This window comes from Vipera ursinii (genome assembly GCF_947247035.1).
Source record: "Vipera ursinii genome assembly, chromosome: 1".
In the NCBI taxonomy this organism is placed as follows: Eukaryota; Metazoa; Chordata; class Lepidosauria; order Squamata; family Viperidae; genus Vipera; species Vipera ursinii.
The window spans coordinates 222,964,931-222,985,687 of NC_139512.1; positions in this window are offsets into that span (position 1 = coordinate 222,964,931).

Consider the following 20,757-nt stretch of genomic DNA (forward strand, 5'->3'; position numbering starts at 1 on the left):
AAGTTAATAACATCTTATCAAACACATTTTGTTCTTTATAAAATTCTTTATAAAATTCAAACATTTTAATGTCTTTTTTGTGCTTGTAAATGTACCCACCACGACACGTTGATACCCTGATGCTCCAATTCTTGCTTTGATTTTAATGTCCCATCAATGTTTAAAATATCTTTATATGTCCACGTTTTTTCAAAGTCTAACAAATTTACATGTGAAAAAGCTTCAATTTATTTTATTTAATTCCCTCCAGACATCTTGAATTCCAATTTCTTCTGCCATGTCGAAGAATGTCTTAGGTAATCTTCCTCTACCATTTTTCTTTGTTTTGCTACTTTTATAGTCAATTTTTCCATCTGTTATTGCATTAAAGTCTCCTAATAAGCAAACATTTTGATACTCCATTTTTATGTAATTTTTTTTATTTTTATGTAATTTTTTATAAAATTTATCCTAATTGTTGTTTGGTGTGTATATTGCCACTAATAATATTTGGTTTTGATGCAGATAAATCTCTACCATTAATATTCTTCCTTCTTTATCTGAATATACCATTTTTGAATTTATTGTCTCTTTAATATATAAAGCTACTCCTCATTTTTGTTGTTGTGCCGATTCATAATAAAGTTTTCCAATTTTTGAATATTCCAACAATTTATAATGTTGTGCTTTTATGTGTGTTTCTTGCAAACAAATTATATCCAAATTTAATTTCCATGATTTCCTAAAAATCTTGTTTCTTTTAATTGGAGAATTCAGTCCATTTATATTTACTGAAAAAATTCCACTTTCTTTATCCATTTCCATTACTTATATTTTGGTCTAACGGATCTAGTAGATCTTTGTTCTTTAGCAGGTCTTTCATCTTCCCCCTTTTGAAAATCTTCTTCTTGTTCTTTTGTTAATGCGGTTGCTCCTTGGATCTCCTCCTCCTCTGCTTGTTTCTGTTCTTGACGTTCCTCTTGACCTCTTTTTACTCCTTCATCCAAAACTGACCTATTTTTCTCTTCAAACTCTTCTGCTTTCCAAATTGAATCAAGTCTGTATCTTGTATTGTTCCAGTTTATTAAAATGCCTTCTGACATCAGCCATCTAAAAATTATACTCTTAGCTATAAGTTTCATAGTCAGAAAATGGTACTGTCTTCGTGAATCTCTACTTCTTTTAGGTATCTGTTTTAAGACCACAATTTCTTTGTTTTTGTATTGTATTGGTTCATCTTTTACTTTCCACAATATTTCATCTCTTGTTGACTACCTTACAAACCGCACATGTACTTCTCTTGGTAATTTATTTCTTCTTGCATAACTTGAATTAAAGCGAAAATCTTGGTCGAACTCAAGTTGAATTTCCGATCGGTCTATCTTGAGAGCCTCCTCCAGGATATCAATAATCACCTCTTCTATATTTTCTGCTTTATCTTCAGGAATATTTTGGAATCTCAAATAATGTTCCGCATTTGCCATCTCCAAAATTTTAATTTCATTGTCTAATTTTTCATTTTCTTGCAGTAAAATTTCTATCTTTCTGTCATTATCACCTGATTTAAATTTTGGGTGGGAAGTTTTCATGTATAAATTTTTATTTATTTCCAAGGTTAAAAAACATAATCAAGAAAAGAAAAAATACAATAAAAAAGAAAGAAACACAGAAAAAAGTGTATAAAACAAAATATCAAGCATACACACAAAATGTCCCTCCCGATTAAATATATATTTCAATGACAAGAATTGTTCCCCCACCCTTGCAAAACAGGTCCGTAATCTATAAACTTCTACATCTATATTTGCAAAAGTGCTATCTAACATTTAAAAAGTATCCCAATTGTAGAAATCTATTATCAACCAACCAACTGGAATATATATATATATATATATATATATATATATATATATATATATATATATATATATATATATATATATATATATATATATATATATATATATATACCAAATTATCCAACCTACTCCGAGACTCCACATACAAACTCCTCAAGACAGATCCCACCACCTACCTGGAAAAAACCACAAAATCCAAAATAAAAGCCACCCCCATCAGTGAAGAGATCCAGAAAACAATCATTCCCAGAGAAAAATCATCCAGATGTCCTAAGCTCTATGGTCTGCCCAAGATACACAAAGAAGGAACCCCACTCAGACCCATAGTCAGCTCCATAGGCTCACCTCTACAAAATCTAGCCAAATTTCTTGCCAAACAACTACAGCCTTATGCAAATTCCATCACCTCACACGTACAAGATTCATTCAAATTCATAGAGATCATAAGTAAACTAAACTTACAGCCCTTTGACCTACTTGTGAGCTTCGATGTCGTATCCCTCTTCACCCAAGTGCCAATCAAAGAAGCCTTGACAGCTATCCGAAATAAATACAACCCCCCAAAACACATCCTAGATCTGACCAACCACTGCCTATCTAACACATACTTCATCTACAATGGACAAAGATACAAACAAATGGAAGGAGCACCCATGGGATCACCCCTTTCACCTGTCATCGCAAACCTCTACATGGAACACTTTGAAACCCTCGCTCTAGAAAAATCCAACCACAAACCCAAACTCTGGCTCAGATACGTAGATGACACCTTCGTAATCTGGCCACACGGCAAAGAAAAACTGGATGACTTCCTCACACACCTCAATAGCCTACACCCCAAAATACAATTCACCATGGAAACAGAAGCTAACAATCAACTTCCCTTCCTTGATGTCTTAGTCTACAAGAAATCCAACGGCTCCCTAGGACACACTATCTACCATAAAAAAACACACACAAACCGCTATCTGAACGCACTCTCACACCACCACCCAGCACAGATCAACTCCGTAGCCAAGACACTCATCTCCAGAACAAAACACCTAGCTGACGAACAACACCAAAAAACCGAACTACACACTCTCACTAATGTACTAACAGCCAATGGATTCCAAAGAAACACGATTACCAACTTAATCCGAAGAGAGACACCCACAAAAACCCAAGACAGAGAACAAGAAAATGGCAAAGCCCTCCTCCCATACTTAAAAGGGACCACAGACAGAATCAGCAAGGTCCTCCAAAAACACAACATCAAAACAGCATTCTACACAGACAGAAAAATATCCACCATCCTAAGAAACCCCAAGGACATAATTGGCTTAGAAAACCAAGGAGTATATGAAATCCCATGCACCACCTGCCCCACCACATACATCGGACAGACCAACAGAAGAATAAGTGCACGCATTGAAGAGCACAAAAACTCACTCAGAAAGGGAGAACAAACTTCATCCCTGGTCCAACACTTTGAAGCCACGGGACATGAAATTGATTTTAAAAAAACCAAAACTATCGCCAAAATTGAACATTTTAACAACAGAATAATCAGAGAAGCCATTGAGATAGAAAAACACCCCCACAGCATGAACAAACGAGATGATACCTCTCGCCTACCAACCATTTGGAAACCCGCCTTGATTGACAGACGAGTCCCAACCACCAAGAATGATAGACCCAAACTCATGATAACACCACATGACATCACCACCATACAACCATTCAAAAAGAAAATCCGAACCCACAATGATAACGAGGCACAACCACAAAACAGAAACCTAACTACAGCTGCAACATCAGCCACTTTAAACCCCTCCAAACCACACAATAAGCAAACTGACACCCACTATAAAAACATGTCACCACCACAAACACGAAGCCGAACAAAAGCAGCACAACTCACCAGCTCAGGTCTAAGGCTGGCAGCTGAGACCAGCCCATCCACTCAAAACACACTCCCACCCAATCAGAACACACTTAATCCCCCACCCAATCAGAGCACACCTCCACCCACAGAACACACCCCCTCTGGCAGTTTAAAAAAGAGGAACAAACAGCCATATATATATGGCTCTTTGGTCATTCGGGTTTTTTCCCGCGTAGAGTTGAAGGTGTAGGAGCAACGTTTCGATGGAATCCCATCCGTCATCCTCAGGCTGGTGGCTTCAGCTTCCTTCTTCTGGTGGCTTCAGGTTCCTTCTGCTTCTCCCAGAAGAAGGAAGGTGAAGCCACCAGCCTGAGGATGACGGATGGGATTCCATTGAAACGTTGCTCCTACATACACAAGTGGGTCACAAGTGGGTTCTGTTCTCTCATAAACATACTACAACAGTCCTCTCTGATCCATCCAGGATCAAATACCATTAAATGATTCCTGATAATAAAAACAGCTCCCAGTTTATCATCTTTGCTTTTCTTTAAAATTATGAGTGGAATCTTTTCAAAAACTGTCTTTCACTCTCCAAAGAAAGGTATCCATTGAGAATATCTCTATAATACTTGTTCAACAAATCTTATCACTAGTTGGGACCCAATGTGTCTTGACAGCCATTGTCTAATTGCATATGATATCTCCATTCTGCAAACTCAAAATGGTAAGTTTTTCAAATTCAGTCAGATCTCTTACGACTTTGGCTTGCTTCTGTAATTATTTTTGGACTATTATGTGATAGTAGATGTTGAAACCAGCAAGAGCATTCAAAAATAGTATTTTGTAGTAAAGATGGATAATGTTTACATTCAGGCATTTTTGTGTGGAGTAAGGGAAGAAATACATATATAGTTCCTTAATGCTTTGGAAAATCCATTAAAAGGCTGAGATTTTCTGATCTTCAGATGAGCAAACCACATCCTAAACTTGATAATCCTATAGCAATCTTTTGGTGCTATCTTCCTTTGAATAGGTACATATATATATGCATATCTTTAATGTTAAATAATTCACTTTACCCCCTTAGAAGTGTATCATTTTAGAGAACTATAATGTATTTACACTAAGGCAATACTTGTAGCTCTCACATGTTGGTTGACTGCAATTCCCATGTTGGCTAAGTTTAATGTAGGTTTGAATCCATTAATGTCTGGGAGGCCACAGGTTTCCCAATTCTTGCTTTAAGGCTTGTTTGGTGTTCTATAATTACATAATCAAGAGCTGGTCCTATCTAAACTTACATCTTTTCTGTCATTAGTATAAATGAAGGGAAGTTCAGCAATCACATTACAAGTTTTGTGCACCAACAGGACTCACTTATCCTTCTGAAGATGACCACCAATAAAATCAAGTATTCATATCTGAAAAAAGATTATGAAATTGCATTAAATAAGATTCTTTCTTCTTTAATGATGAAAGAATGGTAAATTAGTAAGCATTTGATTGAGAAACACCTAGTTAATGCCATGTGTCATAGACCATGAAATGAGATTATCTGCATCCATTCTGAAGCTCATGAATTGATAGAGAAAAGAATAGCTAACAAAGATGGTTAAAAGCTAGAAGATGGGAAAGAGGTGGGCTGAGATGATAAATAAAGATGGAAAAGGTAAACAATTAAGTCTTTGAACTGAATGAAACTGATTACATCAAGATGAGAATCATTAATTGTACTCAAGCATTGACAGAGCAAAAAATAAGAGGGCTGGAGTGCCAACTTGAAACATTTTTTTTCCAACTTGTAATTGAAAAATCTTCCTTGATGAACATTTTTTGTGTGTGATTGGAATGGAAAATGTAGCTAGAAATGAAAATCACAACACAAACACACAACAGATCAAATTGTAACTGAGCGCAGGAATGATCAGACAACATCCAAACAAACCAGGAACTGAAATGGTATAGCAGGAAAAGAACATGGAATGACTTCTGCTCCAGAGAACCAAGGAGCTTTTGGGCTGCAGATAAAATTCCGAAGTACTATCCAATTTTCATAGCTATTATATAGCCCACCAGGAACATAGAAATGATAGATGTGGTTCCAGCCCATTGTTTTACAAAATTTTGCCCCAAATTTCCAGAGCAAGTAGAAGAGAGCAAGATGCTAAAAACTTACCACTTGCAGTTGAAAGGCTGTTATGCTTGAACTACTTGAAGATATTTGAAAGGCAGAAGACCACAGTTAACTGTGCCTGGATGGAGGTGGTAGATTATTTAACTGATACTAACCAGTAAAAAGAGATGACTGACCATGTCAAAAACTGCACTGTTTATCCGTTTGATTTGATGGAATTCTATGAAGCACAAATAAGTATGCGTTGACTCACTTGGTCCATACGATTTGCAGAAACGCTACAAGGTCCTCCCAATGAATTATGCTTCAAGAGAAGCATAACAACATGAATAAAGGTTTCAACAAGAGAAATTAATGAAAATGTAAAATTAAAAAGAGGGGGTTTTTTTCTTACAATTCCTTAACTTAAATTCAACACAGTCCTCCCGGTTGTTGATGAAAAGAAAGTGTAACAGCACAGGGACCAGGACCAAGTCCTATGATGCTTAAAGCAAAATTTCCTTCCAACTTGCTGAAATAGTAAATACTTCTTGGATGCAGTTATTGACTTCAGCTAACTGAAGTCCATCTAACAGAGATGCCATCTAGTCCATATTTTACCTTTTCATAAAGCAGAATAGGCACCAGGCTAGAAAGTGGAAAACTGTGAGTTCTAGTCCCACCTTAGCTACGAAAGTCAGCTGGGTGATCTTGGACCAGTCACTCTCTCTCAGCCCCAGCCCACCTCACAGGATTGTTGTTGTGAGGAAAATAAAATGGAAAAAGGAACATTGGATATGTTGGCTGCCTCGAGTTATTTATAAAACTAATAAAATTGGGAAATAATAAATAAATAATAAAATAAAATAATAAAATAATAAATAAAATAAAATAAAATAAAATAATAAAATAAAGGCATTCTACCAAACATTTTGTTGAGCTCTAATACACTATAGCTAGAGCAAGTAATTCTATCAAAGGAAGTAAACTTAATCTGTCACAATTTGTTTGTGACAAACCCTGATTCCTGCTACAACATGCTTATTTAAATATTCACAACCATGCTGCTTGACTGAAGGGCCCTACCCCAATAGAGCTTCCTGAAACCCCACTATTTAATGTCCAGTAAAACTAATGGATGGATGAATGCATTTTATAAGTGATTTCAGGAATAATCTGACTCATCATTGGGTAGTGCATGCAATTTCTAGTGTTGTTTTGCAAGTGGCCTGTCCTTCTCCTAGGCCTGTCCTTCCCCTGCCCAGTAGAAAGAAATGAACTAGTTAATATGCTACCGTGAGTACAAATAGTTTTTTGAGGATACAAGTGTGACAGATGTGAGTTATTTTTTACACGCGAATAAATCATTCTGCCCTTTAGCTGTCAGACTGTCAGCTTCACCTCTGTAATTTGGAGACAGCACTTCCTACTCTTTCATAAAATGGCAGATTTCAGGCCTGCCGACTACTTTTTAGGTAAAGTAATTGCCGGTTTCATAAGAGCCGACATTCTCTTTTCATAATAGCTAATATTCTGAGGCATAGATTCCTTTATTTAGAAAGAAACCTCAACACGAACTTTTTTTTCAAAATCGAAGTAATTAACCCTGTATAACAAAAGAGAAAGGGAGAGATTAGGATTGCCTGGGCACTTCAGCTTTATGCCATATGCTACCCCAAAAGGAAAAAAACAACCTGATATTTTCCTTTCCTATTGGATTGGCAAATGGTAAATTAGAAATGCTATTGATTTTGAGAGGGCTACACCAGGGACAAAATGTAACTAATCATACTGTACACATCTTTGTCCTCTTTATGAAAGACTTTCTGAACAAGGACTGTAGGTGTGTTGGATGTAGTAGTTAGTTGTAAAGCAACTAGACCGATGTGGTGAAGATTTGGCCTGGAAGACAGCCTTATATTGGTGCTTGTAGTTCGTGGAGGTGGAACAGACAAGAATTTGACATCTTTGAAGAACAGCTGCAAACTTTGCCATCAGCTGCAAAAGACTCCATTGAATTCAGATTCAGACACATAACAAAGAGTTGCACTTTTGAAAGGTCTCGTCCTCCTAAAACACACCAGCAGCATTATTTGGACCAGCAATCCCCTTTTTGTGACCAATCAATACTTCAGCAGTGAAAGAGGGGGAAAGAAGTAACTTTAGAGAGCTCAGGAGAAAACTACAGAGAGCGTGCAGCAAATTTGGTGACCTGGTGTCATCTTGCATTAAAAGTGATGAGCAGAAGAGGGGTGAAAAAGTTACAAATAAGAGGCTTGATGGTTTGCTTCAGAGCATGGAAAAATATTGCCCTGGCTTTATTGGCTACAGATAACATAAGATTTTGATACGGTGGAAGCCTTGGATCCAAATATCATGTATTAGCAGGCTTCACACTGAATACAGAACTGACCAGAAAATCAATAGGAATATCTGTAAGCACAAGGACAGACACACAAATATACAAATTAATCATATCTTTATCACACATCTTCTTGTAGGGAAAATCTTGTAGGGAAAACCCCTAAGCTCAAGCCCTCCACAACCATGAAACTACCCCAGACTTGGGTCCTTAATGGGGCCTCCCTTTCAAGGTCAGAAGTCCTCACTACCTGTTGAACCATGCCTGCAGATATGGCACCACCCACCAAACACAAATGCTGCTCCTCAGTCATCTGAACAAGTTGCAACCTTCAATTTATACATGTTGTGTGAGGGGGGTGGAGATACTCCATGCCAGAAGATAAGGAGAGCATTTGCAAAGTCTGTGGACTTCAATCACCCCAAACTACATTCTTTTCCGGCACCATTGGATGGCCCGATATTTAGGAGACAATCTCTTATTTGATGTACCAAAGCCACAAGGTCTCCTTGTTCACCTGTGACTTTACCGCCATGACAAGCAAAATCAGGCTGCCAATAATATAGAGATAGACATGGATGAATTTAGTAGAGGAGAATCATCTTAAGATGTGTCTTATTTTATCCAATTCATGATTCAAAAAAGAAAAAAATATGTATGTAAACAGTGTTACAAATTTATAATTCCTTGCCCTTAGTCAGGAATGAAAACATAATTTAATTCATTCCTATAAATCAACACTGAAAGGCCATTGGAAGGCCTTGCTGTTCTTTGATCATACTCTTGCACAAACTATCCACTTTCTTCAGAGATTCCCAATGATAGCCAATCAGAATGCATGCCTCCATAACTAAAAGATCAATCTAGTGTTAGTTCAATGATTCTGTTAATTTCAGCAAGGCATATAGAGATACTTGAATGAATCCAGTTGTTAGGAGCTAACGTTCCAACTTTTGAATTGCTTCTCTCAGCAATCAATACTTACCAAACATTCTTGAAGGCCATATGATACATGGGCATCTGCTTTCATAATCTGTTGCCATTGGCTGAAAATTTTGGGAACTGCAGTCCAAACAAATGGAAGTTAATAAGATTGGGGATCAGAATTCTTCAATATCCAATAAATACAAAACCGAATATTCTGTTGTACCCTTCATTTCATTCTGAAAATCTTGTTTTAAGGTGACCTTCAGAAAAACAGAACATTCACATGCATTATTCTAAATCTTGCATAGTTAATGGGGACAGACAGATGGCTGCATTAAAGGGCAATACACCGGTTCTTAACCTGGCAAAAAAGTATGCCACATAATATTTGCCACTTCAATGGCCAAAATCCCCTTCTGCCACAGTAGTGACTTCAGTGAGTGATGCAGTCTGTGTAGCTTTGATAGGGGAGAAAGTGATTGGTGGATTCCCCTCCCTTTTTTTTTCTCCACCCATCAAGCCTCAACTACTAGTGGGGCGATGACCCACTAATCATTTTCCTTCCTGTGTGATAGGGGTGTGGCTAAGGGACGATAGGTAAGAACCACTGGAAAGATGCTGTGCCTCTGTGATTTCTCACTTGGGCTATTTCTCAACACAAGCCTAGCATTATTTTGAAAGAGCATCAAGCCTAGTCCAAAACTTAGGCCGGCTAACAGAGCCCTGTTATGCAGTGAAGCAGAAGGTGTTCTCCTAGTGCAACCTTCCTAATGCCTGTGACCTGTTAGTCAGAGTACTGCATTTCTGAAGAATGATTTCTGAAAGATCACGTTGAGGGAGCTTGATGGGCAGGGGAGACAAGTAGTGAAGGGGATGAATGCACTGCTAGAGAATCACCTTGGATAGCGAGATGGGCAGCATATAAACTTAATAAATATAAATGAATAAGTAAAGAATATTTATTGGGCAGGTGGCCCAAAAAAGACTGCAAGTAGTTGAAAAAAAGGGAAAACGGGGAATCTGCAAAAAGGATTGTGGGTGCAGGAATTGCTCAAAGAAGGCACCGAGGAGCAATCAAGACCAATACAAACAAAAATAAACTGTAGGAAGTGAGAAGGATTCTAGATTATGAATGTAGAGGTGTGCTGTGTCGAGGACCACTCCCACATGGGGCAACATCTGCTACTTTGGTTCATCAGACATTCTCTTGCAATTTGTAAGAGACGAAGGGAACTAGACCGCAATAATATGAAAAGCCAGAAGGCCCAAGCAGTTCCTCCCTTTCCTTCTCCATCAGTTTTACTTTGGATTCCCCACCAGGGTTTTGAGCACTACAGGAAAATTGGGGTTCCATTTCCACTCCGCACACCTCCAGGACATAACGGGAAAAGCTCCGATGGAATAACAAGAAGTCAAAAAGTCGACATTTCAGGTTTCCTAGATTTGTCCTACACTTCCCCCCTCCTGAAGGCAGCGTGCCAGAAGCTGCCAAAGCTTTCCACATCTTCCTTACCTCACTCCCCCCAGCCCTCCGCAGGGATTGCGATGATGCCAACATAGCAGCAAGCATGTAATTAAACTATCCTTCTGTGTCTAGCATTCTTCCAAACACTGCCAACACTATGTATAGAAGAAGACTGTGTAAGGCCTGACAAGTGCTTCAGAAAGTGTTAGTCAGGCATTCCACATGCAGATGCCTCTGTAGAAACCTGGGTCTGGACCTTCCTGCCACACAGGCCAAAATAAGCATAAAGAAGTTAGGCAGATCCTAGCCTTTGGCTGTTATCATCAACTGACCTCATCAGTGAGTGAGACTACCTCATATCCAGACAGAACAGGAGAACTAGAGGGGAGTTGAAGTTTGCATCTGCTGAGAGCCAGAGATGAATAGAAGGGCTCTCATGAAGATATCTAATTGTGACTGAACTTTTGCCTTAACCTCTACAAAAGGTACCAAAAAAAAGTACCAAAAGAGGGATAGAACCGAGATCACGTGAAGTATCAATACCACTTTACAATGCCTTAGTAAGGCCACACGTGGAATACTGCATCTAGTTTTGATCACCACAATATAAAAAAAGGTGTTGAGACTCTGGAAAGAATGCAGAGAAGAGCAACAATAATGATTAGGGGGCTAAAGGCTAAAACATAGGAAGAATGGTTGTTGGAATTGGGTATGTCTAATTTAATGAAAAGAAGGACTGGGGTAATATGATAGCAGTGTTCCAATATTTGAGGGGCTTCCACAAAGAAGAGGGGTCAGTCTATTCTCCAAAGCACCTGAAGGCAGAAGAAGAAGCAATGGATGGAAACTAATCAAGGAGAGAAGCAACCTAGAAATAAGGAGAAATTTCCTGGCAGTTAGAACAATTAATCAGTGGAATAGGATGCCTTCAAAAGTTGTGGGTCCCCCATCACTGGAGATTTTTAAGAAGAGATTGGACAGCCGTTTGTCTAAAATGGTATAGAGTCTCCTGCTTGAGGAGGAAGTTGGACTTGAAGACCCTCAAGGTCCCTTCCAACTCTGTTATTCTGTTAAGTATCTAATGAAGTCAGACTGATCAGAATGTTTGATGCTGCCAAATAAAAAAATAGGAAATGTTTTATCTGAATATAATAGAAATCTGGGTCTGGACCTTCTGCAGCACTTTTAATCAGGCTGTATTATAGCCTTTTAAATGCTTATAAAATATCAATAATAAACTCGATGTACAGTCCCATTTTTGGCCAAAAACATTTCATATGAAAAAAGTTTTGTTATAAATTACTATTATTCCAAAGTGTTTCTGAGAACAAGAATCTATAAAATCTGTTTCATAATCTTTTGATAAGAGATTAGAATTTGGAGCTATAGAATTTGAAGAGCTTGGTAACTGATTTAAGTTTTCTATATACTTTCCCCTGAAACAGGAATACAATATATATTATATTGGTTCATTTATCTTAATACAACTTGTTAAGTTCATATTTAGCAGAAACCAAAAAGCTATATTGTTCAGAAGATGGATGAGCTACATAAAGAATTAATGATTCTTTAATTTTCTCCCTTAGAGGTTTAATGTTCACCAATTATTGCTTTTTAATGAGAAGCGTATACAATGATGCAATATCTTTTTTTTTCTTGTATCCAATACCACGGACAATGATAAATCTAAGTTCCTGATAATATGAAAATATTCTACCATTTTCCTGTCCCATCTGTTCAATAAAATCATAATTACTCAAGCAAGATACATTCAATTTAAACAATATAAGTACATTTTTTAAAAAAAATGAGACTGTCAAGCACCTGTTCCACATGCCACAACATTTAAAATCAAGAAATGAGATAACAAAAATAATCTAAAATATTTTCTATATGCATACAAAAGGAAATTATATTCAGATTGGGATATTAAATAGAATACCCAAATATCCTTCAGGTTAAATTGGTGCACATATTCCTGCATCCAAGATGAAGTTCATTTTGTTTGGAAAACAATCACAACATAAAAAGTGGTTTAGAGTTTCATTCAGATTACTTCCAACTATTATGTGATACAGAAATGTTGAAAACAACAAAGATGACTTTTCTAGATGACCATATAGATAAAGTAGTGCAATTTTTATTTCCCATTTAAGTGATTATTGAAAAATCGTATTCTTTATTATTAGGCTGAAAAGATGCCACCTGACTACGAAAAAAATTTTTTTGAATGGCATGAAGAGACATATATTTCCATGGAAAGTTTATCTTTTCTAAAAATACTAGAATCTAGGTTGCAGTAGAACCATGTTAATCTTTTGGATCCCTCACTCACAACGCTTCCATTAATAAATTGACCCAGTCTGTTGCCTCGTCCATGGGGCTGACTTCCACATGTGTTTCAACCCTTAACCTCAAACTTCTAGCCTGTGGCAGAGAGGAAGATGAGTTGAGAAAAACTGCAAACGATACACAACTCCTTCACAATACATAATAGTCCATCAAATAACTTATCTCTCCCAAATATTTGCTTTGATAAAACTCCCAGAAGTTCACCTCTGGTAGCGGCTGGCAGAAACAGGAGGAGAACTTTTGGAGACCAACTTCTCCAACAAAAGCAAATCATTCTCTTCCTCTCTCAGTAGGTGGAGAAGAAGAGAAAGACTTTGTCAGAACATGCTGGGCAGCCCATCTGCCCAGCTTTGTTGTTGTTGTTTAATTGCAAAAGATGCCTTCTGTTTCCTGAAGAAATCTAACCTCTCTTACCTGTGCTAGTTCTATTGTTCCATAAGTGGCTGAGGCTCTTTTTTATTTTTTTTTAACTAGGCATCAAAACATCCTACTGTGATAAGTCAATGAATAATATAACGTAAAAGTGCAGCTTAAATTATTGCCTGCAGAAAAATGGTCCTGACCTGGATTAGATGCAATCCAGTCTTAATGCGAGTCTCATTTTGCACATTTGGAAAGCAAATGTCCTTCCTGCATTGTCTCATTGAGCGTAACGGAAATTTTTAATAAGCCCTACCCCAAACCAGTTTTTGCCAATAAGACAAAGTAATTCTTATTTGACACCAGTACAGAAAAAGCAAAAGGAATGGATCCTGCAGAAGAATACTGCTTGTACTGAAAGCAGTTCAGTCTCTCACAGCAGAGACCAAAAGCATGCAGAGATAAGTAGGATTCTCTTTTATGGCAGGTGCTTAGAACTAATATTTCCAGGGCTTTTTTGTCATAGAATGCTCAGAACGGAGTTCCGGCACCTTTTTTGGATGGAACCTTGTAGGATAGGCAAGACGGGTTGTATGACATGTATGAGTTCTGGCACCTTTTTCTTTTAGAAAAAAAGCACTGAATATTTCTAAAATACTTCAAGAAACTCGGCAGCCATTTTCCTGGCCACTGGGAGCAGTAAAGCTGGCTGAATTTCTTTGTGTGGATGGTCCTCTTGTTTATGCCTTTACCTTCCTGCCTTTGACCCTGCCTGGCCTATCCTTGTTCAGCTATATCAGTGACCGCAAACCTGTGACACACGTGTTATGTTGTTTTGGGTGACACACCAGCATTCACCAATATCTGACAACAGCTATTCTTGAAAGCACACCTATTCTTGTGCGATTTTCAGAGGCTGTGCAAGAATGGGGTATGCTCTCCCACTGCCTCTGGATCCTCTAGAAGTCATGTGAAAGGACTTTGCTCAGAAAATCATTTGAGAAAACCTCATAAACTTTTGTGAAGTTTTCAGAGGCTGCAGAGGCCATAGGTGTTATGTATTGGGCTCAATTGTAGCACCACGTGGTTAGCTGGAGCAGTTAACGGCTCTCCACCAACCCAGACTAATGGGTTACTTTAAATCTATTGGCTGCCGTCTAGGGGCCAGGCTATAAATTGCTGCAAGCTGCAACACTATTCTCAGTTCAGATCCTGCAAGCAATAAACTATGCGTTCTTCTGAAATCACTTGTCTCGTCTTCTTTCCTGCGCGAAGAACCCGATACATTACAATAGGAGAGCATTGTACAAAGCTACTTCAAGAACAAAGGCCTTGTGTGACTTAGAGCAGCCTCAGGTAGGAGACAGGGATATGTCAATAGACAGAGAACATTGTATGAAGCAATACAGGGCAGATCCTGGATAGTGCTGGGCATTTCCCTAGTTTAATGACACACAAAGCCCAAAAGATTCTCCATCACTGGGTTGGATTGATCCTCTCAGGACTGTCACCTATTCCAGTTTTGCTCCTTCTTCCCTCAGTTTCTCTCTTCTCCAGTAATACAGTAGATACTTCCCTGTGGTCCAGCAGACTATTTGTCCACACATTTGTTCACTCTGAATATAGCTAGACCAGGTATAGTAGTGTACTCGGGGAGTTCAAAACAGTCAGGATATTACAACAGCATGAACAAAGCCATACTCCTTTGGTACATGCATCAGCATCGCATGTGGGCCTCCAGGGGAGGCTTCATTTGTGCTGCTGTAACAGCCCCATTAACTTTTTTGCAAGCCCCCTGCAGGTATTTCATGTCCAAAGGCAATTTTCTAATAAATATTCTCTTTTAAAATACCTCTCTCTGGAAGTCCTTCTTTGAATTGCTCTATTATTTTTTTTCTCTAGCTCACTGCATGCTTCTAGTGCTGCAAAAAAAGAAATTACTCCTACATCAATCAATCAATCAATCACGTTGTTTTCCTTTGCCTTTCTTTCTCAGACTTCCTTCCCCACCCCCTCCTGGCACTTTTAACAGCTGGAAAAACTCAAGGCTGCACAAGGAAGTGAAATGTCCAAGTGTCCAGGCAACCTGCATCACCCTTATCTATGGGAAGGATCCCTCCCTTGCACATCTGGAGTTAGAACAGTCATAGTATTAACCTGGCTTTTTAAATAAGGATTTTACTGGTAAAATAATTGGATTTTCAATAATGTGAGTCCAAGGGAATGAAAGCTTTGCAATGGATGAAGGAGAGCTGGGAAACTTGTTTCTCTCGCCTGTTCTCTTTGTACGCTCCCTTCTCTTTCAAGAGGAACATCCTATGGGTTAGCAGAGAGCTATTTTATTCTCTAGTGATTCAGAAATCACAGGAATTTCTACATCTGCTGGATTGTTTTCTTTGAATGTGTGATGGTGATCAAAATGATAAAGGGAACACAGTGATGGAAGGTGGAACGAATGCAAACAGATTTGAAATTGCAGTTAATATCGCTTTGTCATGTTGCTCAAGATTACCCTATCAACATGTATGGAGAGACTTGTTGGATGAAACCTCATTTGGTTCTTCGATTTCCCAACCCGATGCCAATAGAAGCCACCTGGACAAAATAAAGCCACCCCACTGATATTCTCCATGACAGATATTGAAAGGAATGTCATTCAAGGCTGGTGGACTACAATGGAGGTGGGGAGATGCTTAGTGATGGGCAGATTTTGGTTTATGAAGCCTTCTTCCCACTTAAAAGCATTTTTTGACTTTGCTAAATAGGATACCTTTGTTTTTCAGTGTTCAAAGTCTTCCTGTATGTGGAGTGAGTTCGGGCCTAGCCTATATTTAAGGCCTCCATGGCAACCAAGGGTTTGTCTCAGCTAATCTCTGGCCTGATATATGTAGTCAGTCATATCTTGGACTTCATTACTTCATGCTTATCTCTGAGCAGGTGGAATGTGATCTAGAAATGTTGGGGAATTTCCATCACCCTCTTGGTCAGTTTATGTCTGATCTAGAATGCAACTGTGATCATTTCCCTTGTAATTACTTTCTCATCTGAAGACAATAAATGTAAGTTCATTATAAAAGTCAAGTTTGGGGATTATGCTGTTTAATCCATATCCCTAACTGTCCTGCAAAGGTCACATTGTCAGGCCAAGTTGAAGAATTGTATTAAGGAAAAATAATTGCACATATAAGCGGAAAAAATAGAAATGTAGCATTATGGAAACTCTGCACAAAAGTTGAATGTTTTCCTTGGGTTGAAATTCTACTTTCTCAAAAGGAAGGGGGAAAAATGGAATAAAATTCATTTATACCCAGTCCTTAAGAAATGCTGTGATCTCTGCTGACAATTAAGCTTTAGAAATCAATAGACATCCACAATATCTGTGTCAGGTTGGGAGGGAGGGATATCTATTTAAAGCTTGCAGAGCAACCTGGGTCTATGGGTTGTGAGCAATTCACAATATAGTAATTATTACACAAACGTGAACAAATATTTCATCACCAGATCTCTCTCTCTACCAAGCACAAGCATGGAATCGTCTGCTTTTGACATAGGTTTTTCTAGGAGTTTAAAATTTGTCTTGATTTTATTCAATTATGATTCCTCTGTTACAGGGAAGTGTTTAGGATGCTGTTGCACAAGGAAACTGGTGGAATTCTGAGAAAAGAGGCACTGTGGAAACTGAGATGGAGGGGAAAAAAATCCCCACACATTTCAAAAAGAAAAAAAAAGAGAGAAACAAATGGATGTCAGAAGAAGCAGTCACAGTAGCCTGCAAAAAGGGGCAGATGAAAGTGTCAATAAGGTGAACACGTAACAACCGAACTGCAGACTTTCAATGACAAGTGAGAAAGGACAAAAGATTTCAATTTTTTTTAAAACATGTCAATAAATACAGGGGAAAAAAATCACACTTGAGGAAGAGTAATTATGGAAGAGTTCTAACAGAGGCAGAGGAAGTGAAAGCAATATGCAAACATACATAGAAACTCTTTTCAAATAGAATCACAGAATGACAGAAACATCTGTAGGAAGAGAATATATTCAGGAACTGACTTCATTAGAAAGTAAAGCAAGAGAGGTAATAAATCAGCTGTCAGATTGAAAATGAATGAAATGCCCATTGAACTGCTGAAAGCTGCAAAAAGAAGAGGTGGTTAAAATGCTAATCACTCAATGGGATGTTCCTCATGGCCATTAATGTGCAATCCCCTGGTCCTTGAGTTGGCAGAAAAATATGCCAGCTTTATTGTGCTGCCCCAGAGGCAGAATTCAAATCTACCTCAGTAATGGATGAATGAATGTGTCTTTAATGTGGGACAATTTAAAATGATTCTCGGGACTTTGTTCCCCTTCCACCCAGCATCAGCACCCAATGTGGCAAATACGCTATTGTCCTTAAAACTTGACTGGGCATGCTTGAATGAGTGCGTGTGGGGGTAGGTTCCTGGGTTATAGCCTTTAGCAAGGTTTCAGATTGATCAAGTAACATGTTGCTAGACAGAGATGTTCTGCACTGGTAAGCTATAAATTTGGGCTGTTTCTGAATATGGGTCTAATGAGCTTTCTGAAGACTGATAGAACCATGTCCAAAAATAACCCAACAGAGAAGAATGAGTAAAGCAAGAGGGAGCTTATGGTAGGCATTAAGAAAATTCTTCTGGCTTCATCCTGTCCCATCTTCCATGCCATTAACTGGTCACGTAGGATATTTTTAGACCAAGGTTTACCAGCATTCCAGACGGCTGATAAAACATAAACCAGCAAAATGATTGGCAGAACTCTTAGCCAGCTTGTTCCAGCCCCCCAAATCATAAGTTCCCCCTTGATCTTCCAGAAAACTGGTGAATTCTCCCTGTCCACCAATTCCCAGATGCCTCTTGGTTTACTGAGGAACTTCAGATGACAGAAGCTATATCTAAAGCTCTGCTGGAGGAAGTCTCTTGGTGATAAGGCTGGTGAAAAACCAATTCTTCTCTGCTTTTATTGCATATGCAGATTGCCATCCAATGGCATTTTTCAGAGTGACCCAGTCCTTGTGGGTATGAAGGGTATTTTGGACTATTTGTTGGGGGGGCACTGTGAGCATTATTCTGACAGATAAAGTCACTCAAATTCTCATGGACTCTGACTGGGCAGTCAGGGTATAAGCTGAGTTTGAACCATTAACTTCTGATGGACACAAATCTCTATGCTGTCAAATTGGCCTCCAGAGCTGTAAAAGCATACAGGGAGGTGATCTGAGGTTGGTCTATGCCATGATGTTGTCCTCTTTGATGGAAGAGGTGGTTCCTCTTACCTGGAAAGACACAGTGATGCACTCCCTCCTCCAGAGACATTCTCATCATCTTTTTGTTATTTTACTTATTATCAATTACATTTCTCAGCTTTAGTTGTGACTTGTTCAGAGACATTGGGAAACGAAAGGCAAATAGAGGATGGACTAGATCAGGGGTTGGCAACCTTGGCTCTTTTATGACTCCTGGACTTCAACTCCCAGAATTCCTGAGCCAGCCATGCTCAGTCATAAAAGAGCCAAGGTTGCCTACCCCTGGACTAGACTAAAAATGAAGATGATTGGTAAGGTTAAGGAAGTTCAATGGTGATTTTAGCTAAGGTGGATGGATGAGATTAAAAAAAATTACAGAACATGTAAACCAGGCCTCTCATTTCACTTGAGTTTTTTTAAAAAAAAAACAATGTAGTCTTCCATCATGCTCAATTTCAAGGCCAGGTTTCCCTCAATTAAGGTATAGTTTATGACTTTGTTATCTGTCTGCCCTTTCTAGTTGCCTTCCTGGTACTAAGTGTGAGTTAATAAAAATAAAACAGGAAATATTTAACATGAATTATCTGCACATTTTAAACATTTTAAATCTCTCAGACATATTCCATAGGGTTTAAAAATAGTTGAGGAAAATCACTTTATCATTTGCCTTCGTACTTGTCCACTGATTTATTCTTCAGTCTGGACGTTTAAATAAAGTAGGCTTTATTGCACAGAACAGTAGATCAAAAATTATAGCAATTGCCCCGATAACTAGCGTTGTTCTTCTTACACTTTAATTCTTTCTTTCAATCTAATCATCTAATCTGTTATTAGATGATTGGGTTGAGCTGTCTTCCATCTCTTGCTGAGCCGCAGTGTGTGCTCTGGGCCTCCAAGAAGCCTGCGTTGCTCTGCTTCCTCCAGTTCTGCCACCACCCCTTGCAGCCCCCTCCTTCACAGCCTCCCTTTTGCCCAGGAAGCTTCTGCCATCTCTCCTACCTCACTCAGGGACACAGAGTGCTAACCCATGCCATCCTGCTGCCCTCTCCCCATCCAAGCCTGATAAGCTTCCATGAGGCTCTGCTGCCATGCGCATCCCAGGGAGGCACCTTCGCCCAGCATCTGGCTTCTGGCCCACTAGCAGGAGGAAGAAGTTATTTGCAGGGGGGAGGGTCAGGGAAGAGCAGGGGTGTGTCAGAATGCAGGGCAACCAAAAAGGCAGACATTGAGGAAAGATAAGACCAGGGCTTTTTTTGTCATAGAACGCTCAAAACGGAGTTCCAGCACCTTTTTTGGATGGAACCTTGTAGGCAGGTTGTATGACATGTGTGAGTTCCGGCACCTTTTTCTTTTACAAAAAAAGCACTGGATAAGACACATAGGAAGTGTTGAAATGCCCCTGCAGTGATAAGTGTGGACAGACGGCCAAGCACCCAGATTTTAATTATGTGACCTCAAGGAGTTGCAATGGATGTAATTTTTGGAACCAGTCATAAGTCCTTCTTTTCAGCACTCTTGTATCTTTGAAAGGTCGCTGAACAAATGGTCATAAGTTGGGGACTACCTGTATTTTGAAGCTGTGTGAAAGCAAGCTCTATCTGTTGTTAATACAGTCATTTTCAATTTCAGCAAAACTTGGAATACAGTGAATAAAACAATGTCTGTATGTGTGGGGTAGACAAATAGTGGTTTTCTTGCTAACAGGAAAACCATGATTAAAACAATAATAATGCCCATGGACTTGTACCACATCTGAAGTTTGGGATTCTCTTAACATAAGATTTCAAAATATTGGATCTGGCTTTATTAACTACAATAAGGATAGACTTTTTTTGATTGAATAGAAACTTTTATTATTAACTATTAATTCTGGCTGAAGCTTCTTATTACACTAGTTGTCTTTGTTAATTATTGCATGTTGATTTGATGTTAATGGTTTTGAAGTACTACATTGATATAAGTTCACTGCATATAGTAATCTAATGTGACTTTGAAAATTCTTGTTTTGTTTTGCATACCTTGTAAATGTTCTTCTGTTTTTTTTCTTATTTCTTTTTCTGCTATTTTTCTTGTTTGTACTTTCAAATATTTCTTAAATTTAAATTAAATTAAAACTTTAATAGTGCAATTCTTACAAGAAATATCACTAGGACTAACAGAACTCCTATATTTACAGTGGCATGAAAATGTTTTTTTTAAAAAAA